The sequence below is a fragment of the Zeugodacus cucurbitae genome, chromosome 5 (genome assembly GCF_028554725.1).
Source record: "Zeugodacus cucurbitae isolate PBARC_wt_2022May chromosome 5, idZeuCucr1.2, whole genome shotgun sequence".
Classification (NCBI taxonomy): domain Eukaryota; kingdom Metazoa; phylum Arthropoda; class Insecta; order Diptera; family Tephritidae; genus Zeugodacus; species Zeugodacus cucurbitae.
The window spans coordinates 53,043,062-53,064,585 of record NC_071670.1 but is presented as its reverse complement, the minus strand read 5'-3'; the positions used below and the strand labels follow the sequence as shown (position 1 = coordinate 53,064,585).

Sequence of the window (21,524 nt, the reverse complement as noted above, 5' to 3'; positions counted from 1 at the left end):
GGTTCACTTAAAAACATTAATCTATTTTTTTTTAGATTTTTTGTTAAAGCCTGTCCATTAGTAAAATACATAAATATCATGGTAGAATTTCATGCTTATTTCAAGCTTATTAATTTTTTTCTTAAGTTTTATCAATTTTTCAAACTATTTTTCGATTCTTTGCCCATGAAAAAAATTTTCTGCAACCTCTCAGTGTATTATAATCGGAAGAAACATCCTGCCTACAACATTCCACTACTATTTCTAGCATTGTCCTTAACAACACATAAATTTTCCAGCCACTAAAAACACATGCGCCAGCGCCTGCGCCGACACACTATTGTGGAATACCCACAGACCAGAGACAGACACATTTACGAGTATGTGCAACAGCCATAACTCACATTATGGAAAACACCATAAAAATTGCATGCCACTGCACATGGAATGGATAAAACACCATTTAACTACTAGTGCTCAGGCATTTTCTCGGTATTTCACGCCGCTGCATTGCGCAGATAAGTGCGATAGGTGTGTGCGCGGACACACATAAAATTTGACAATTCAAATGAAAAATTTCCAATGACTAACTAGCGCGATGACTGGCGCGGTGTGTCTAGGCCGCATTAACGCCGCGCATAAAAGGTCACTGACTACCAAAAGACTGCAAGACTGCGAGACTGCCAATGACTGGCGAAAGTCATAGAAAATTCTAAAGGACATGGTCAGACAATTGTCTGTCTGCTTTAGCTGTTGTTGCTGTTGTTGCGCCTGTAGTTGACGCGTCTAACGCCTACTCATTTCCGGCAGTGCACAACAATGCCACGCTAAGTGCATACTTGTGCCTATCCATATCTGCCGAGAGCATACTCGTAAATATGCATGCATGCAATTGTAATTGTAAATTGAAGGTTGCACATTTTCGTTGCGCTTTCACATAAATTTCTATTTGTGATAATTTTAAGTGGAAATTGAAATGTCATTTTGTTGTCTCCAGCGCGTTGATTAATGTTCATTCCAGAAATTCGCTCAGTGGCTATAAAAGAAATGAGTGGCATTATCACAGCGAAAGTAAAACAAGGGAAGTTTGATGAAATAATAAAAAAAAATCTACACTCGAAGCTTAATTGTGCGCAATGATAAATTACGTGCTAAATATGTTAATTAAATTGACTGCGTTTACATAATTACATAACTATTTGACTGAAGTGCGCTTGCGTGCGTATATTGTTGCTAGTCTATATTCATATCTCATAAAAGTATTATATTCTAACTCATTCTGGTTGTGGGGTAGTTATCTATTGTATTGCAGCAGCCACTTTATGTTGCATGCCTCTTAATTTATATTACTTTGCCACGGGAAAGTTGTTAACGTGTAACAAGGTGTTGCATGTGCGCAGCTCTCGCGTTGTCTCTGTGTGGGAAAATGTGTGAAAAAATATGAAAAAATTTTGAATAAGAAATGATAATATAACACTTAAGTGCTGGATTCTCATTTAAACTTTTTTCATTTATTTGTCATTTGTTTTATCGGGGTGTAAGAAACAAATATATTAAGTAATAAAATGTATAATTTTAGAAAAAAATAAAATTTGGAAAAAATATACATATTTAAATTTTAATTTTTGCCATAATACTGTACTTAAAATTTATTTTTATTTTTAATTTTCAATAGTTCTAATTTAGGTATTTTGGCATTAAAACCATTTGGTAACCCTGTTTCAAAATAATTTCTCATTAAAATATTCATAAATAATGGCAAAATTTTTGGAATATTTATAATTAAATAATATTAATTTTTTATCTAGATGGCAACTCTGTTGGGAAAATATTTTTCACTGATATACTCAAGCTAATTTTGCTAAGATATTAAAAAATTTTCACATGCTACAACTTTGGAGTATTAGAAATTTTGACATTGATGGCAGCCCTACCACTAAATATTTTATTTTAAAGTACATTTTGAACTTAAAGTTATGACTTTCCGTTAATTTTTATTAACTATGTTACAGCACTGTAAAAAAATTAACAATTTTCATTTGGGGTAACCCTATTCTAATTTTAATATGCAAAATTTTTTTATGTAGTTAATGCTTAGGTCACTAATTCTGTTAACAAAATCTAAAAACACTTAACAACCACTTAAATGTGGTGAGATTTAATATTTTTTTTCGAATTTGTGGCAATCCTACTCTGGATATACATTGAACATAAAAAAGAAAAATAATATATAACCAAACAATTTTCATACTAATTTCAAATTGATCTAAATATGCACTACTCGAACATCATAAGTCTAAATAATTATTTTAGAATTTCTTTTTTATTTTATTTATTAAAAACTTAAATAGGAAAAAAAATTTCAAACTTTTCAAAAAATGTTAAAATCATGCAAATCACATACAAATATCAGACCTCATAAATACAGGGTTATAACAGCACTTTCCCTTACCAAATTTAAGAAAAAAAATATAAATAAATAACAAAAGTCACGAAAAACAACAAAAACAATCAAAAAACACATCAAAGGAAAATCATATAAGACACACTTCAGCTAACCCCAGCATCAATTTTCATACTCATAACAACAACAAAACCACTGCTGGAATATAAAATAATAAATCGCAATCGACAACCCTTCCAAACAAGTAAGAAAAATCACCATAAACAACAAAACAAACACTCTACCACATCGTACTACGAGACCAGAAGAGAGTAGAGAGGATCAAGAAAGAAAGAAATAAGAAAACAAAACGAGTAAAAACATCAAGATCTGATGCTCAGCATTTCGGAAAATTCGTGAAAAGGCGCGCGACTGTACCATTTTTTTGTAAGTGATGATCGTCAGAACACGAACACACCATATATGAGAAAGTCGCTGTAGTGGTTATATTATATGTGTGTGTGTGTGTGTGTAACGAACACGGTAGAAAGCTATGCAAGTAGTGTGAGTGTCAGAATGTAAGCAAGCAAACAACAAAAACATAATAATAACAAAGAAAATGTACCGGCGAAGAAGCATGCGCAGCGAGCGAGTGACCGTCTTCTCGAAGAACATCTTAGCACTCGTTGGTTCAAGTATTGAGAAAGAGAGTTGCTTTATGCTGGTAGATGAGTATTGAGAAAGAGAAATTTGTACAATGACTGCTGCTTGGGAACGTTCTGTAAGTGAAACAATGACGACACGAAAAAGGCGGATGAAGAATAGTAAGTGATTAAAGAAGTCAGGTGAGAGTAGGAGGCGGTTGAAGCAGAAGTAGAAGATGTAGAGGCAGTTAAAAGCGGAGTATATGTTATTAAAGAGTCAAAACAAAAATTAAAATTATACAATAACAATAAAAATAGGTTCTCACTTGTACTTGAGCATGGAGTACATATATACTCGTTTATATGTATATGGTGGCAGGGCAATGAAATAGGGCAAATGCTGGGCGTAAGTGATCAGAACCACTTTAAAGTAAATGGGAAGGATGGCAATGCATAAGTGAGTATAAAGTACAACAGTAGTAGGAAGCTGGCATGTATGCCGCTGGGAGGCAAAATACAGTGGCGCTCAAATTGTTTTATATGAAAGTTGGCTGCTGAGTTACATATGCAGAGGACAGCATAACGGTATATTTTAAATATTTTATAATATAATACTCAAATATCTAACGTTATGGTTATTACAACAACATACGCAAACGAAAAAACAACAACAACATCAATATTTGAAAACAAATTACTATAAAAAAGCGTTTGGAAGCCATTTCCAAAAACAAAATTTTTATTTTTTATTATTTTTTTTACTTCATTTTATTTCATTTTAAATTAATTACTATTTTTTCACTTTTCTAATACCGAAAAAATTGTTTTTTTTTAATTTGAGCTTAATATGTTCATAAAATTTTTTTAAGGAACTTTTTCAATTTTACTCTCATTTTTACTGAGTTTTTCCTATTTATTTACATACATATGTACATTTATGTCAATGTCTCGGCTTTATGTTCTGCGCCTGCAACTTCTTGTAATTTTTCTTGGCCATGTTCCTGAGCTTGTATACAACTTGTTTGGTCTTTTGTTTTATATTTTTCTGGCTTAATTTTTTTTTTAATAATTGGTTTTGTTGTCTTCCACATGTTGTTGTTATTTGTAAATGTTGTTGTTGTTATTTCATACTATTTTCTTTGCATTAATTGTTATTGTAGTTGTAATTGCAGTCGCGTTTGTTGTTACTTTTGTCACTGCCGCTATTGCTTTGTCTTGTTACTCATTCTCCTGCTGCTGTTGTTGTGGTTACTTCTATACTACCGCTTCATGGCTTTGAACTGCAAAGCTCTTCGCGGCTTTTAACATTTGTTTGCTACTTCAATTTGTTGCGCTAAAACCCAAAGAAGTGCCGAAAAAGCATACTGGTTGTTTGCCAAACAAAAGGTAAATACATAAAGACATTTGTATGTATTTACATAGAATATGACAACACAAACAAGGAAATGTTAACAATATTAGCTAGCGGTACTTTTGAGATAAAGTGTAAATATTGAAAAAACAAAAAGAAAAAGAGTAATATATTGTTATAAAAAAATATAATTTAAAAAATAAATAAAAAATATGAAATAAAAAAAAATATTTTAGTATATAAATATGAAATGACTTTAGTAGAAAAAGGATTAAATAAAAAAAATTCACAATAATTTTTTCTCAAAACAAAGATTACTATTTTTTCTCAAAACAAATATTATTAACTATATAACAATTCGATTAAATTTTTTTATTAATTTTTAATTACCTTTTTAAGTTAAAAAATAAAAATTAAAATAATATAATTAAATATAATAAAATAATGCATCAAATTCTCTTAATTTTAGAATATTTTGTTTCAATTTATCATATAACGAAAAACTTGTTTATTTATGGACCCAAAAATTTATAAATCTTATAGTATTTTTTACATTTCACTTCATAATTTTTTTTTTTAATTTTTTTTTATTTTTTTTTTTTTATATATTTTATATTGTATTTTATAATTTTTTCATATATTTTTAAATTTTTTGTAATTTCTTTTTTTTATTTTTTTTTATATTTTTATTTTTTTTTTTATTTCTTATTTAATCTTTTTTATTATTTTTTTAATGCTTTTTTTTAATTTTTTTATAAATTTTATATATTTTTCCAATATATTTTTTTATGTTTTTAATAAATAAAATTTAAATAAAAAAATTATCGATGGTAAAAATAAATTAAAAAATCAGAAAATTATTTTCTCTCTATATGATACCATTTAAAATATATATAAATAAATTTAAAGAGAAACTAAAAATATGTACATATAGCAAGCACATGTGCTTATTTCTGTTCAAATCTTTTTATACAAACACACCTAGAAATGTGTAGAACCCCACACACTTAACCACTTTTGCCAGCTACCTTTAATTAGAATTATTTTTTTCCTTCTTCTTCTTCTGTTTACCTGTTTGTGTTTACTATGTTGCTCCTTTTATTTGACTTTTAATTCAAGACATAAATTAACATTAAATGCCAAAAGCAGTAAAAAAGCATACAACCAGACAACTAGAAAAAAACAACGAGAATAAAATTGAAAAGCCAAATATTAATCTGCTTTAAAACGTTCAACTCGCCGACGACACCAACAAGTAGAGCGCTGCTTAGAAGTGGGGTAACCAAATAATGGATGGCGTGTGTGTTTGGGCTTAAATTATGAAAATCGCTCGCTTGGCGAACGCTGGGAATCTCCCACGCAAGCCGTGCAGCGCGACGGTTGCGGTTGAAAACACTTTTTCACACCGTCTTCTCAAAGTTCTTACTAAATACGAGTACACTTGATAGCTGCTAGTCGCTAGTACTAAGTGAGTAGCGCTGCTTAATTGCAGGCTAAATTGAAAAAAAACAACATGATACGTTAAAGATATACACATGGCGCATGTGTGGACGCGTGTACATCGCCGCTTGCGTGTGTTTTGTAAATTAAATGCTGAACGAGCACACACACTCATACGTTAAGAAGCTCTTACACGCTTACAAGCATATCTTTAAGTTGGTTTTAGCACTCACTTGCACATACATTGTATGTGTCTAGTGTCTTTTTATAGTTGCCAAAGCTGCTTTAAAAATAGATTTTATGATCCTGTTGCTACATTTTGTGTGCACTCAATTCTTCTTGTTACAAATTTCTTTTATTGCGCTTTTGGTATAAACTCGCCTGCGCGTAGCCTTCTTGTTGCGCTGCTGTGTGCGCTGGAGTGACTCACCTAACTTCTTTTTGGGTAGTAGACAACACACTTTCGTTGCGCTTCAACTAATTTCTCAGACTTTTCTCCACACTCCAAACACCCTCACACATGCATATATTTGAATAAAATTAATTTTTTTTTCACTTACCCTACCCTTCATTTCACCTCTTCCTTTGATTTGTTGACATTTTATGTACCCACAAGTTAATTCATCATTTGCTTAGTGAACAGTAAATTGATTGATTGATTGATCGAGTGATTGAATGCTAAATCAAGCTGATGGTTTGATAAGTTTTCAGTTAATAAAATTTATATGCAAGTGCATTTAGGATGTTGCTCATTTATAGCTTTTCTATACCTAACTCATTATCATTATCTTTGATGAATTTCTATGCTTGTATATCTGTAGATGGCGTCGGTTGCTAATGCAGCTACATAAGTTAGGTGTTGCTCTACGCTAGGTAGCCTTAACTGTCTGCCTGTAACTGCACTCTGGCTCATTATGTAACTTGATTTATGACTGTGGCTACTTTATGAGCGTTTACTCATGTTTGTTTTGTAATTTGTAGGCTGCTTCTATGCGCCTGCTAATGGCTAAGAGATTTGAGTGGTCTATTGGCGGTATTAACTCCTTCATATTCAAAGGTAGCCTTCTATCTATTGTCCTTCTCGCCTTGTTCATTCGGTGATTTAATTATTTAAATGCTACTTAAGCTAAATAAATTTCAATATCCAATAATAAGACCGAAAGAGAATGTTCTAAGTGCTTTGCAAGACTCTAGACTTATTGTGAAATGGTAAGAGAAAATCAGATTTCACAAAGTAGTTTACTATATATTGTTGTAGAATAACTGTAGTGACTTCCGTTATGATTACAAGGCTCAAATTTGCTGACGGACAGCGGCTTCCGATAATCTCTATGATTTTTGTGCTATATTCCTAGTTTGTTCGAAATTTCGTCTCTATATTCTATTGCGATCCCGAAATTAGCATTTATCGTTGATGATTTGGTGTCTAAGGTTCAAAGAACTTCGTAGGGCCTCGTAATTTTTCTTGATCCAAACTTTAATAAGCTTCTAAACTTCAAAATTGTTATTTGATGTAATGTATGCGTATCGTTTTTGATAAAATACCGTTACGTCTCGAAAATTTCGGGATATCGTAGTAAATTACTGTTGAAATAAATTTTGTTATCAGTTAAATCATTAAAATTATAACTTTTTTGAAAAATCCCGTTGAATCCCGAAAACTTCCGGTATCCCGAATTAAATGACGGTTCAAAATTCTGTAAATAGTAAAATCATTATGTTTATAAATTTTTCAAAAATCGAAAATTTTCGGAATCCCGAATTAAATGACTGTTCAAAATTTTGAAAATCATCATCGAATCATTCAATGTATAACCTTTTAGAAAAATCTCGTTGAATCGCGAAAATTTTCGGGATCCCGAACTTGTCTAAAACTATTAAAATTCATGTTAGTGTGAGTATCTTATTAATTCTATTGCAACAGTTACAACTGTTAGAGAAAACTAGTCACCACTTGTGACAACCATTGTTTAATCTAAAAAAATTATCACATATTACACAAACGAAAGCTGTATTTACTAGGAAAAGTGGAGCACACCTACAAATAAGGGATAATACATGCTCTATATGGATTATACGTATATAATTTCAACGCTTTGTACATTTGCGACAGCCCTTTACTACGCTTATTGACTTAGTCAGGGCTTATCTTAGCTGTTTATATTTGTCTATGCTCTGCAAGATATGCAACAAACTGCAATTACAACGATGATAAAGCAAAATATATATAAAGCATAATAATATACGATGTATGCATGTATATATGTATCTATACTCGTACATAAATAAAAATGCTCATAGATATGAGTGTTTGAGGATATATGTGTGGAAAAAATGAAATGAAAGGTGCAGTAAAGTGCATATAATATAGATACTTGCCACAGAAAACTTGTTGTTGGAAGTGATTGTGCCACGCACATATACATACTTACCTATGTGTATAAATAAAATATTGTAATATGCAAACAGCGAGTTTTTTTTTATTCATGCAACTAAATCACAGCAATCGTAAACAAATGAGATAGATAAATAAAAATGTTCTGATTGCATGCAACACGCGCATTACCGGCGACAAGCCACTCGCCGCTTTTGTGTCGCACAAGCCAAGCAACCAAAGTTAACATAAACCACAACAGTTATTCATAGGTTTGCATGTATGTCTGTATGCTGTGTGACACTAAAATGTGTGTGTTTCACAACGTGATAAGCGCCTAATTCAAACAACAAACTTTATTTATTTATTTATTTATTTGCTTTTATGCTGCAATCAGACATTTATTTGTCTAGCTCTTCTGTTGCTTCTTCTTCCAGTTCCACTTTGGCTCTTTTCTTTCTATGGAAAAATTAGTACCACTTTATTTAATAATAAATATATATTCATATACATACATACAGAGATATAAAGCTGCATTCTGCGCTGGTGTAAAGTGCGCCCACTTGTTGTTATTCTTGTTCTTGGTGGCTCTTCTGCTTCGCTTTGTGCGTAATTTTTGAGCTGATAAGTCGCAACGGCACGTGCTTATCCAAGCGCTCTGTTAATTTAGTGCCACACACATATATGAACTTCAGCGTATTTTTTCGTAATTTGTGGCTTATTGACTTTGGGAATTTATCGTTTATATATAATAAGTGACTGTTGTTGTTGTTACTGTTGTTGCCTGCTGCACAATGCACACGCTTTAATTAACGTTCGATTAATTGTTTACTTTGATTTACACCAAAATCTTTGCCAAGCGTTAATTGCGCGGATATATTATTAGGTGCGAGGCTGGTTGGGGCACGTCTTTAACGGATTGTGTGTGCGTGTGTTCTATAGAAGTGTGTTTAATGCTGTTCTCTGTAATTTAAGCTGATTGCTTTGGTATTAAAGCGAAATGTCGTTTGTTGGTGTTTTGCTTCAAGAACTCTTTTAAATTATATTTTATTTATTGCAGCGACAGTTATTTAATTGTTTCATGAAATACCAAGTTTTATACATTTTTGGAAAATGTAAGGCGATCTCAGAGTCAGGTCAATGAAATGTTTAAAAATCTTCACTGATTCTTATTAAAATGGATGCTATAATATAAAAGAAGTTCTTTTTGGCATTTGCTTCAACGAGAGAATTTGTTTGAATTCAAAAAATCACATATCTGTAATTGTCAATGTGTGATCTTCCGATCGGATATCAGCGTCGATACCTAATCTCTATTACTTTGAAAGATAGTCATTTGTATTGATTCAAATTTCAAAGTATCAATGGGTTTCTAACCAACTGCTCCGATATAATTAACCTGTTCCAGCAAATTTAATAAAAAAAAATTCTCAATAAATTAAGAGCAATATGTGGTTTTAAGATTCCGTAATGACTTTTCTACGGAATTGACTTCAACTGGTTTTACTCTCTAACAAATGAATTTAGTAAATTAATCAAATCTCTAATTTTCGTCTCCTTGCCATAGAACTTATAAATAATGAATTTTAAAGGTTTTTTAAATATAACTATTTCCACTTTTTAACATATTTTAAAACAAAGATTATTATAGTTTCATGAAATAACTATTTAATATTTTTATAAATAGAACATTAGGGTGGGTTGAAAGTAGGACAATAAAATTCAAAATATAAAAAAATTTAAATAAAATTAAATTAGCTGCGAAATAGTAAATATAATAATGCTAGGGTAGTCAAAAAGTTATGCTCATTGTGTTTCAGAGAACTTTTAGGAATACCTTAATGTCTACTATTCGCGATTGAAATTAGTAGATCTCTCACATTACTTATAAAGAACTCTTACTCAAGAAGCGTTTTATAATACGTATGAAAGATGTTAAAAAAAGAGAAAAAAACACAACAACAACAACAACAATAGCCTCTTTACATATGTATAAGCCTATAAGTATTTTATTAAGAAACTGTAAGTCTTCCGCTTTGCTCATTACTAATAAATGCTTTTTAATTATTCAAAAATTTATAGACAGCATTCATGAAGCTCGGCTTAAGAGTTTTCAATATTGTTTGTGTTCACATACTATTTGTTAGTATCTGACCAGTTCACACATCATACATTACAAATAAAAGATGACTTGTAACTAAGCAGCCACATCTCTAAAGTTCACAAATAAATGTAACCACATCAATTTACAATTCGCCACAACTAGAATACACTAAAATATGAGCATTATAAATTAACAACAACAATAACACAAACACCACGTGCGCAATTTATGCCGGTGGTATTAATATACACCCAATTTTTTCTGATTTTTCTACGCCCAATGACTATGGGAAAATTACAAATAAACCTATTAAAGACAAAAAAAAAATAATAATAATGAAAAAATACCAGAAATAAAAGGTTTTAATGCATATTAGCTGTTTGATGAGCTCAATAGGAAGAAAATTAAAAAAAAAAAAACAACTAAAAGCCAGCGATAGTGCTGTACCAAAAACAACAAAACGAGATAAAAAACAAAATTTAAAGCTAAGCGTAAATGACTCAGAAGAAACTCAGCACGACGCGTGTAACAACAAATGTAAGATTCGAAAAGGAAAAAAATATTTCACTTTTACATATAAAGTCAATACCCAGAACTGTAATAATAAAAGAAATGTGACGTGATGAAGATCAAAACTTTTAAGACCCACACATACACACATATACCGATTAACGAAAAAACGGTGTAAATAAAAGGGCAACAAGCATTACAACATCACAACAACAACACAACCGCGTTAAGCATTCAACTCATGTGGACCAGCAACGAAATTTATAGTTGCTCTGAAGATCTGGGTATATAGCGCGCGCCTTTTGACTCATCGTCAGCGTACAACAAACACAGATTTCATTTGTTGTTGCTTTTTTGCTTAAATGTTCATGATTTTGTTGTTGGTTGTTGTAAAGTGCGTGCGTGAGCGCAACAACAACAATTTTGGTTGGCAGAAAAAGGTATTTAACTCTGTTTAAAATTTAATTTTTTGTTTATTTATTTTTATTTTTGCTTGTCGAATTGTTATTGGGCAGCTCCGATGCGCATGCATTTTGAGGTCTCATTATGTAGCGTCAATATTTTTTTTCAAAAATTTTTTGTTGTTATTTTTTGTTGTTGGAGCAGCAATTTATGCACAGTTGTGATTTTGAAGCGCTGTTTCATGTTTTTTTTTTTATTTTGTTGAAACTTCTTCAATATTGTTAATTTTCTGCTTAAAACCTTTCGACAACGCTTGGCCTCAACTCTCAGTGTTTACCAAACACTTTCAGCGCGCGCGTATCATTGATTTTATTTCTTTATTTAATTTTTTTATTTATGATTTTCTCAATCGTTTTGGCATTTTTCGTCTTTTTCAAGTTTGTATGACTTCACTTCTACGAACTCACTCAGGTGATGCATGCGGCATTGCTAAGTGGCAGCAAAGCATTTTTGTTGTGTGTTGTGGTTGTTTTACAGTTTTGTTTTTTTTTTTTTAATATTTTTAAATTTTTACATTTTTGGTTTTACTTTTTCATTTTTTTTCTCGCATATTTCAAAACTATTTTTCGTTTGCAGCCTTTAAGTAGCCAGTTTACGACGTGTCGCCTTACCAATTAACCGTTGATGGCTATGTGATTGATTTGTTATTGTTGTACAACATGCAGCTAAATCAGTTAAGCCTGTCAAAATCGAAAAAAAGCCTAAATGTTGTTATATGTATGCCTAAAATGTTAAGTTGACAGTTTCTCTTGTTGTTGTTGTTGTTGTTGCTTCTATTGTTACGTAAACTCATATATGCATACATACATATTTTTTCACAATCACACAAACATTTTTGTACATATTTACACGCATTTCCGACATTCCAATAGGGATTCCACGCACAACTAGCTACGCTTAGAAAAATGTGCGTGAGTCATCTCTTCGGTATGCTGCAGCTATGTTTGTTGGTCGAGTATCAGCTATAGCCTGATTTTTACATTTTTTATTTCGTGAGTGTTTGGCCCTTGAGTTATTGCAGTTTAGCGCTGTCTTGCAATTAAATTCAAAGTCAGTTGGCCATACTTCAATTTGTTTAGTAGCCGCTGGCGCTAATAACTATGCACTTGCGGGCTCTTGAAACTTTCTTAGAGCTTTAGTCGGGTTTCTCACGACTCTCTTGTGGCCTTTTAGTTAGCCAATTTTACTACAATTGCAATTGTTTGTTGTTGTTGTATGACTGGGCAGTTTGGTATTTCCGTTTATGTTGATTGGCGAATTTTTGAGTTTGAGTCGAATGTTATTGGCTAATATTTGCAGTGAGAAGGGTAGAATTTGAACAAAAGATATTAAAATAATATTTTAATTTATTTTAAATTAATTATTTTAATTTAAAAATCATAAATTTTATTCATAATTAATTTAACTGCAAAATGTTTTCATATTAGTTGGATATTTATTAAAAATACTAGTTAATTTGTCACTGATATATTTCAGTGTATTATGCTGTCAGTTTTTCAGTTTTTATCTTAATGCCATTTTTGCTTTTATTTTGACATCCTCAATTGTCATTTTTGAAAAATTCATATTTTTTTATATGAAAGTAGAATATTATTTTCTATCAAATATCCAACTAAAGCTGCTTACTCTCAAATTCATTAAACAAATCAGCTTACTGCTCCAATTTCAGCTACCGTAGCACTTGTCAACTACTTAGAACTCTTCAATAACAAGTCACCAGAGATTTCAACTATCATCAGCACTCAATTTTTTTTATTTTGACACGTTTTTTCATTTCACTTTAATTTGATTCCTTCAATTTCCTTCATTACTTTCATCCATTAATCTGCTTTAGCTTAGTCCTTTAACCTTATGCCTACGGTGCCCCTCTTTAGATTGCACTCAGCTTCATCTTTCGCCACGAAACCTGTTCCCCAAACATTTCGACTTTAATTCTGATTATCATTATTTGTAAAAAATCGGAGCGCAATCAATTTACAACAAAAACGAATTAAAACAACAAAAAAGAAATCAAGCATTTAGATGCATTTGTGAGATATGAAAATTAACCCCCAAATTTGAGACCTGATCACCGATGGTGTCACCGGCAATGAGTATTAAAGATGCTGTTGAGGGATAGAAGATGAAGAGAAATTAAAAATAATAAAATAAATATGTATGTGTGAAATGGAATAATGTATGTAATAATAATGGAAGCGTAATTGTTGGGCAATGTGAGGTTGTGAGATAAGCAAGTTTAGAGAACATAATATCCAAAATAAATTAAAATATTTTTGAATGCAAATTAATTAATTTTCATATTAAATAACTTTTCAAATCCATTACATTATTAAACATTAAATTCACTCTCACTTGCCTCCATTTTAAGCGCGCATTTGCACCACAAACTAAAAATCTCAACTTCATAATCACATTGGCGCTTCCCGCCAATCAGTTGGCATTATTAAATACCCCACCAGTGATCGAATTGCAAAAGAATACAGTAAATACAGGGCGCATCAAATGAATGAGAATCAACTGTGCGCCTACTTAGTCATATAAAAGAGCTCAACTCTAAATACTCTGCATTCTGGGCACGCTTCAACTCTCAAATTTCCATGATTTACCTGTACTTCAGCAATAATACTTCAAACTCCTTGTTCTCCACCAGTTTCATACACTGACGTTGGTTTTTACTCACTGCTACTAAAATAATGAACGCTACTCTCTGCTTAGTGTTCAATACTCTCTCGCACACATACATACACTTGTGTTAGTACAGGTGAGTCTTCAAGTAGTATAGCGCACTTTGTTGTTGTTGCTGTCAAACAGTCAGTGTTTTGTTTACACACATGAGCTCATTGCTGGCGGTGCCGACGACACCAACTCACTTACCGTCACCGACAATCCGACCCATACTCGTACAATGGGGCAGTCTGACAACCAGTTGCCAACATAATGTGTCTCTTCTACTAATTTCTTCGTTGCAATTTTGTCATGTCGTCCTCCGCCTTCTTGAGTCGCTCAGGTTACGCTCGTATGTTACCTGTTTTGTTGGACGTGTTTGTTTGACTCACTAACGGTCGATTCGTTGGTTCGTCGCCTGGACGATTGTTGTGTGTGTGCCGTCAAGTCGGGTTTTTCTTGTTTGTTTACCTGATCGACTGTCGACTCAGTCAGCCAGTCAGTCACGACGTCAGTTTGTTTAGCTGTAACGCATGTGCCCTGGTTGTCATACAAGTGAGTTGGGGGCGCTCTCACATGTGTTTTGACTTACCTGTATGCTCTCTTGCATTCTCTTCAACGCTCTTTCTCGTTAGCCGCTCGCTTTCAAACCCATTTGCGCATACAAGTTTCAGTTTTAGGCCATAGTTTCGAGCGTTTGGACGCGTTTTGGTCGCTTTTGCGCGTGTTCAACGTTTATATATATACAATATTTGTATTTATTTAGTTTTTTTTCGATTTTCAACTCTCGAATTTGCTTAGCGCGCATTGCTTGATTACAAACGAATGTACTGTTTGGAAGCTGTGAACGACAAATGGCGCGAGTTTTTTTTCACCTACAATATTAAGTGAGATGTGAATTATGTGGAATTCGAAATTGAAAAAATAAATAAGAATTGCTTATTGAAAAATGAATTGTACTAAAGAAAACAACAAAAACAAGTGTATGAAAAAATAAATAGAAAAATTGAAAGAAGTTTGTAAAACTTGTGTTGTGCGAATAATAGGATTTCTTGCGAAGAAAACATAAAGCAAAGTGCCTTACAGTGTGACAAATTGTTGAAAAAATAATAATTTTTATTGCTTGAAATAGCAAATTTATTTATTACGCTGCTTGAAGCGTTGAAGTCGTAAGTAAAACATAGCAAAAATGGATTTGCTGCAACTATGGAAAGTGTTGTTGCTGGAGCGCGTGAAAAAAATAAAAAAGCTGAAGCGAAAAAAAAAATATATATATTTTTATATGAAAAAAAAAAATTCAATATTGTATTCGATGAATTTTAAGTGAATTGATTTAATCTCAATAAAAATTATTACACCATACAACATTATTATAAATCTTAAAATATTAAATGAAGTAATTCGTTTGAAGTAATATTGTTTACTGTTAACAATTATTATCACATAAACTTCAAATTAGCTACAGACATCAGTCTAAATTTACTATCACAACTATCAAAAAACAAAAGCTTTCAAGTTCGTGGCTTAAGTCTTTTGAATTGTCCACTGACTTTGTTTGCTCAACTAATTGGTTACTGAAATAAAGCCTCAAACAATATTTAAATAACAAAATTTAAACGAAAATTTAAACACAGAAGCAGGTTACCGCAGCCATGAATATAAAACGGTTTTGAAAACTCGTTTTTCTCCTCTTGTTGATTACCATGAATTTTGGCTCAAAAATAGCGAGATAATGCTTTCTTAGCTAGACTGGCGATTTAAATAAATTAATTGAAGTTTATTTTAATTTGCTACAGCAGCGCTCATAGTTCGATTTTCGAACTTATGCTTAATCATTTAAAGCACATACTATACATATGTATGTTTGTGCGTGTGTTTGTTTGTAGCAGGTGGAGTCCAATTTACACACTAATAAACTTTTAATTGCGTAAAGTGCTTTAGTTTTTACATATGTACATGCATAGTAAAGCGAAAAATTTAATTATATTTGACAAACGCATAATTGCTATTCACTTTATGACTGGCGATAAAAGTTGAAATTTGCGTTGTGAAAGCTTAATGCGGAAGAGTTGTTAACCGCATTTTTTTTTTTGTATTTGGGTTTTTGTATATTTTAGTGAAAACAATTGAAAATTGTTACAAGAGATTTGGAATCAAAAAAATTAAAAAAAGACAATATTTTAAATTTTTTAAGAAAAAAATATTTACTTTTTTTGTAGAAAAAAAAATTTGTTATTTTTTTAGAAAAAAAAATTTATTATTATTTCCGAATTTTTTAAGAAAATAATATTTAAAATTTTTTATAAAAAAATATTTTTCATATAATATTTTTTTATTAAAAATTATATTTTGCAAATTTCTTCATTGTTTCATTATGACTATATTTCATAAAAAATATTACAAAAATTAAAAAAAAAATTTGGAAAACATATTTTTTTTAATAAAAAAAACTTTTTAAAATTTTCTAAAACTTAAATTGTTGTAAAATTCCTTTAAAAATAATAAAAAATGAAATATTTTATACTAAATTTTATTTTTAGATTTTTTCAATAATAAACAAAATAAATTTTAAATATTCGCATTTAGAAAAAAATAAATTAATGAGAAAGAAAGCTTGATATTTAAAATGTGAGTTATTAAAAAAATATTAAAATATTTTAATTAAAAATATTGCTTTGAAAAATATATTGCAAGTAAAATTTACTAAGAAAAATTGTATAAAAAAAAAAATTTTGATAAATGTCATCGTATGAAATAAAAGAAAATTTCAAATTTCTAAAAAATAACAACGAAAAAAAAAATATTTTATTTTTTTTCTTAATTTTATCACAAAAGATTTAATCTAAAAAAATAATTTTATGGAAAGAAATTAATTTTTAATTTAAAAAAAAATAATTATTTTTTCAAATTTTATCATATAAAAATAAAATTAAAAATGATAAATTTTATAAAAAAATTAACTTTAAATTTCTATAAAAATAAGTTTGTATGCAACATTACTAAGAAAATATTTTTTTCATAAATATCAAGATAATTTCTAAATAAAAAAATCATTAAACTCCACCTTACACTTTCTCAGAATCGCTTAAACTCAATCTAAAAGCAGTTCCGTTAAGCGCCGCTTTGCATTTCAATTTGCGATCGATACCGCATTTTTCTCAAGAAATTTCGCCTCAACTTGTCGCATACAAAAATTCCCTACAAATCAGAATCAACGCATAATAAATTTGTTCAGCGAATCAGAATTTATTCCCGCAACACCACGCTTGGCGTGCATATCAACGCCTTCAGTCGAACACACTCGCAAGTCGTTTGCAAAATCATAAGCTTAACGACTACTGTAGCTATTTGCCGTTAAAAAAAAAAACAAATACAAAAACAACAACTATTAAACTAAAGTAAAAAAACAAAAAAAAAACAATGCGGACTTTCGGCAAGCAGTATTTGCTTTGCGCAGCCAACTGTCAATTACCTGTATTTGCATAAAAACGCCATTAGCGTTGGTACAACAACAACTCACACGGCAGAAACAACAACAAATGCGAAGAACCAACGGCTAAAATAACTAACTATTCAATCAAATAAAGACACATCTCTCAGCGTGCCATGCCAAAAAATTAGTATTCGCTGGGTGCGCACACCAGCCAGCCAGCCAACCCAACGAAAGACTTAAGACACAAACTTCTGCTTGGTGTTCAATTTTTCGTATTTTTCCTTTTTTGATTTTAAAGCTAAATAATAGCTGTTTAAACATTTATATGCAATGCGCGCACACAGCTATGCTATTTATTATCCAGTACAACAAAAAAACAACAACAATATTAATATATCTTTAGCATGTTGTTGTTGTTGGTATTGAAAATATTTATTGTTAGTTGTTGTTATTGTTTGTCGTCTTATTGACACTGCTGTCGTGTAAATTTCTACAAACGCGCTGCTGAAGTATTGATGAAAAAGAAAAAAATCAAAAATTTGTTATGCTGTCAAGGTGCACTCATAAGCACATACTGAGCATGTGCATATATGATTTTCCATATGCCACGTAAATTATTATGCTGCTACTGTCGAGCAAGTCAGGAAAGCATTTTTTCCCTACAGCAAGTGTTCAGCATTCAGTATTTACCTTAAGCGCTGAACCCTTGGCTTATTTATTTACCATTTTATTTCTTGTTGTTGTTGCTGTTATTTACTTACTTATTTTATCGCTTTTTGGGCGTCTCTAATATGCAAATGCAAATATTTATTGATTTAGTACGCCGGTGTATTCGTGCCGCATAAAATTATGCCTCACTTCGCAGGTACGCGCATTTATTTATAAATTGTTATTAATGCTGTGTGAGTCGTCTCCACTGGCTGGCTACTCGTTTTACCCTTTTACGGGCAGGCACAAATCCGATTTGTGTGTGCGATAACGTTTGATTAGCTGCGGTGACGGCTGTCAGCGTTTGATAAGCGTCGGTTTTTGTCAAGTGTGTTTGGTTGTGGTAAATAGTTGGTTTTGAAAAAAAAAAAAAATGTGGTAATGAATATGGTGGTGAGTTAAAAAATAGATTTATTTAACTCTTGCAATACTAAAAGTTATAAATTTTTATGATTATTATTTTTTTTAATATTGTATAATCAATCTTATTTTATTTTAAATTTTCTATAAATTTTATTATAATTTTTATATTTATCTCAAATATATATTTTTTTAATATTCTTCTATTTTTTTAATAATTTGTTTGTTTTTTTTTCAAAAATTTAAAATTTTATATTTATCTCAAATTCATTTTTAATATATGTTTTTAATTTTTTTTTAAATAATTTTAAAATTTTTTTTTTAATTTAAATATAAAATTCTTTTAACCTTTAAAGTTCGTTTCACATCTTAGTTTAAGCCTTCCTAGAATGCCATATATTTAACAACCCTCAAAATACTAGAGTTATTCACATCAATACCCACACAAAAAACACCGGTCATCAAACAACTGATCTCCTCAAAGCAATCATTAAAATCATTTACCGATCAACGTGAGATTACATAACCAAGCACACGCATCACACTCCTCAACTCGCCACAAATCGCTATAAATACAACTTGATATTAAATTAAGTTGATTTTCTTGACTAGTTAGCCATTGTTTACACACAGATTTGAGCTATAAAATAAGAACGAAGAAGAAATTCAATGCAAACAATTTCTTTTCATTTCGACAATTCGATTGTGAATGATAGCGATGAGTTCAAATTTATGATGTTGCCAACGGCCAACAGACAAAACACAAAACACAAATAGAATTTCAATGCATGTCTAAAATAATAGTTGAAAAGAAAAGAAAAAAGAATCAAAATTGATGAAGAGCGACCCCTCAGAAGGGGAGACGTAGCAAGAACACGCACAAACACCAAGAAAACAGGTAAAACGTGTGTTGGCATAAATGTTGCGTTGAACGAAAGATTTTTATCTGTTTTTTCGCCTTTTATCACCACAATGATTTTGTGTATTGGACAATTGTTTGGCGGTCAGCAGGTGTCCGTTAGTAGAGAATCACAGCAGCAGAAAAGTAACGTATTTCTTAGATTTTGTTGTTCTTGCTTTTTTCTCAAACAATGCTGCGTGCTGCAACAAAAAGTGATGCTCATACAAATCTAAATTTTGTTCATTATGCTGAATTTGTGCTCAATTGTGGCAGACGTGACAAAATTTCCAATTGATTGACCATCATTTAAAGTGTTACGTTTTTAAGGGTTTTTTTTTTTTTTGAAAAAAAAAACATAAAAAAATTGATTATATAGAAATCAAAATAATAAAAATCATACGGATATTCAAAAAATATTCAATTTTAGAAAATTATTTTTTGTGAATTTTCCAACTATGAACTAAAGTAATATTTCGCCTTAAAAGATAACTAAATCCTACAAAAACAACAAACTGTACACCTGCAATCGCTAACAAGTGTTTTACAATGGCTAAAGTTCTATCCATTGTCCAACGCAGAGGTAAAAGAACTCTTCAGCTAAAGCCAAGTAGTTAGATATTCATTGCATGTCGCTGCTTATACTACACGCATACGAAAATGACTAAATAAAGGCATAATTTTAAGCGCCTAACAATGCACTTGTCATGCAAATACGGCGGTGGCTTAGTGATAAATCACAGATAATCGTCGTATAGAAGAAAATGGTAGAAAAATTTTAAACCGACCAGAAATATTATTTTTTTTTATATATTTTTCTATTACTCTACTTCTAGAGTGCTTAGTTTTCTAAAAAAAATAATGAAAAATAAAAGAAGAATTTCAAAAAGATGGCAACCCTATTCTTTAATATTTTTTATAGATTTTTTTCTTTATAGATTTTTTATATGTATTCATTTTCTTCAAAAATAAAAAAAATATTAAAACATTTTAAAAAATACGTGGCAACACTATTTTTTATATTCTCTAAATTTGTTGTTGTTGTAAAGTTTTTAGACATTTTTTTCTGATTGAGTATATATTTAGCCTATATTAAATTGTATTATTATATTAAAAAAAAATAGTTGGCAACCCTAATATCAACTATTTTTTATTGTTTAAATTTTGAATAATGTCAATATTTTTTTTAATGAATATATCTTTTTAATATTCAAATACCTGGCAGCTCTCTACTTAATTGACTTGCATTTTATTTTTTTCTCTTTCCTCACTAATAATTTCTTGAGATTATGCATTAAAAGACCGTAGACAAGAAAAACTAATTTCATATAAAAATTGCAAACACGCGCAACCCACAATAAAATGATTAGTATAATTATTAACATAATGCATACGAGTTTCAAACACACATACCAATATACATATATACACCATAAAACTGGTTGGTCAATGAGCAACGTATTAGCTGACCTTCGAGTATCGCCAACCATATTTTTTTTCATATTTTTTTCAATGGAAATATGAGCAGCTTGCAGAGAGGGGAAGACGCGAAGATTGAGTTATTTCTCAGAAAGCGTTTTTTTTTCTTCCTAAAAAAAAATAAAAATTAATAATTAATTAACTGTCTGCGGCTAATAAATATGTCAAAGTGACATTAGCGACGACAAAACTGACGTCAATTGCTTGGGTGTAATTGAATTTCTTGTGAAAAAAAAATATTTTGAAATTGTCAACTTTTTTTCGAATCATTGAGTTTCCACATTTCCATTGCATTTTCAATTCTCGATTTTCCGCTCATAATTACTTAATTTATTATTTGTCTTTAAATTTCCAACAAGCTAAGCCTTATAATACCTTAAAAGTAATTTTGTTGTGGCGCCGGAAATTGTCCGAACCGCTACAAGTACTTCCTCACTTCCACTTTATGCACACGCTGGACGCTTTTTTATTGCTTTTGTCATCCTTTGTTGCTGTGTGGAAGTTACCAAAAAAATAAAGGCAGAAAAAAATCACGTGTTGTCGCGATCATAAAAAACGTAGTACAAACAACAACAACAACAGCAAGAACAATGCTCATCGTACTCTTACTAGTTTAAAAAAAAAATGCTGCAATACAACAACACCACTTTCTTATTACAACAACACTGTACTTGTTGTGTGCTTAGTAAAAACCGCGTGACAGCTGTTGGTGGTCGCTTTGGGAGGTGTCTTTGG

General features: G+C 30.8%; 1 protein-coding gene across 3 annotated transcripts in view; it reads left to right on the top strand.

The window, feature by feature from the left end:
* The window catches only part of Usp54_0 (uncharacterized), a 143,122-nt gene that overhangs the window by 98,011 nt on the left and 23,587 nt on the right, over positions 1–21,524 (top strand). The window contains exon 1 of one of the 3 annotated variants that reach the window (XM_054230788.1): positions 14,453–15,080. The exons of the other annotated variants lie outside the window; for them this stretch is intronic. The gene's annotated coding sequence lies outside the window, so the exon portion shown is untranslated. Of the gene's footprint in view, positions 1–14,452; positions 15,081–21,524 lie in introns of those variants that run through there. 3 annotated transcript variants of the gene reach the window in all.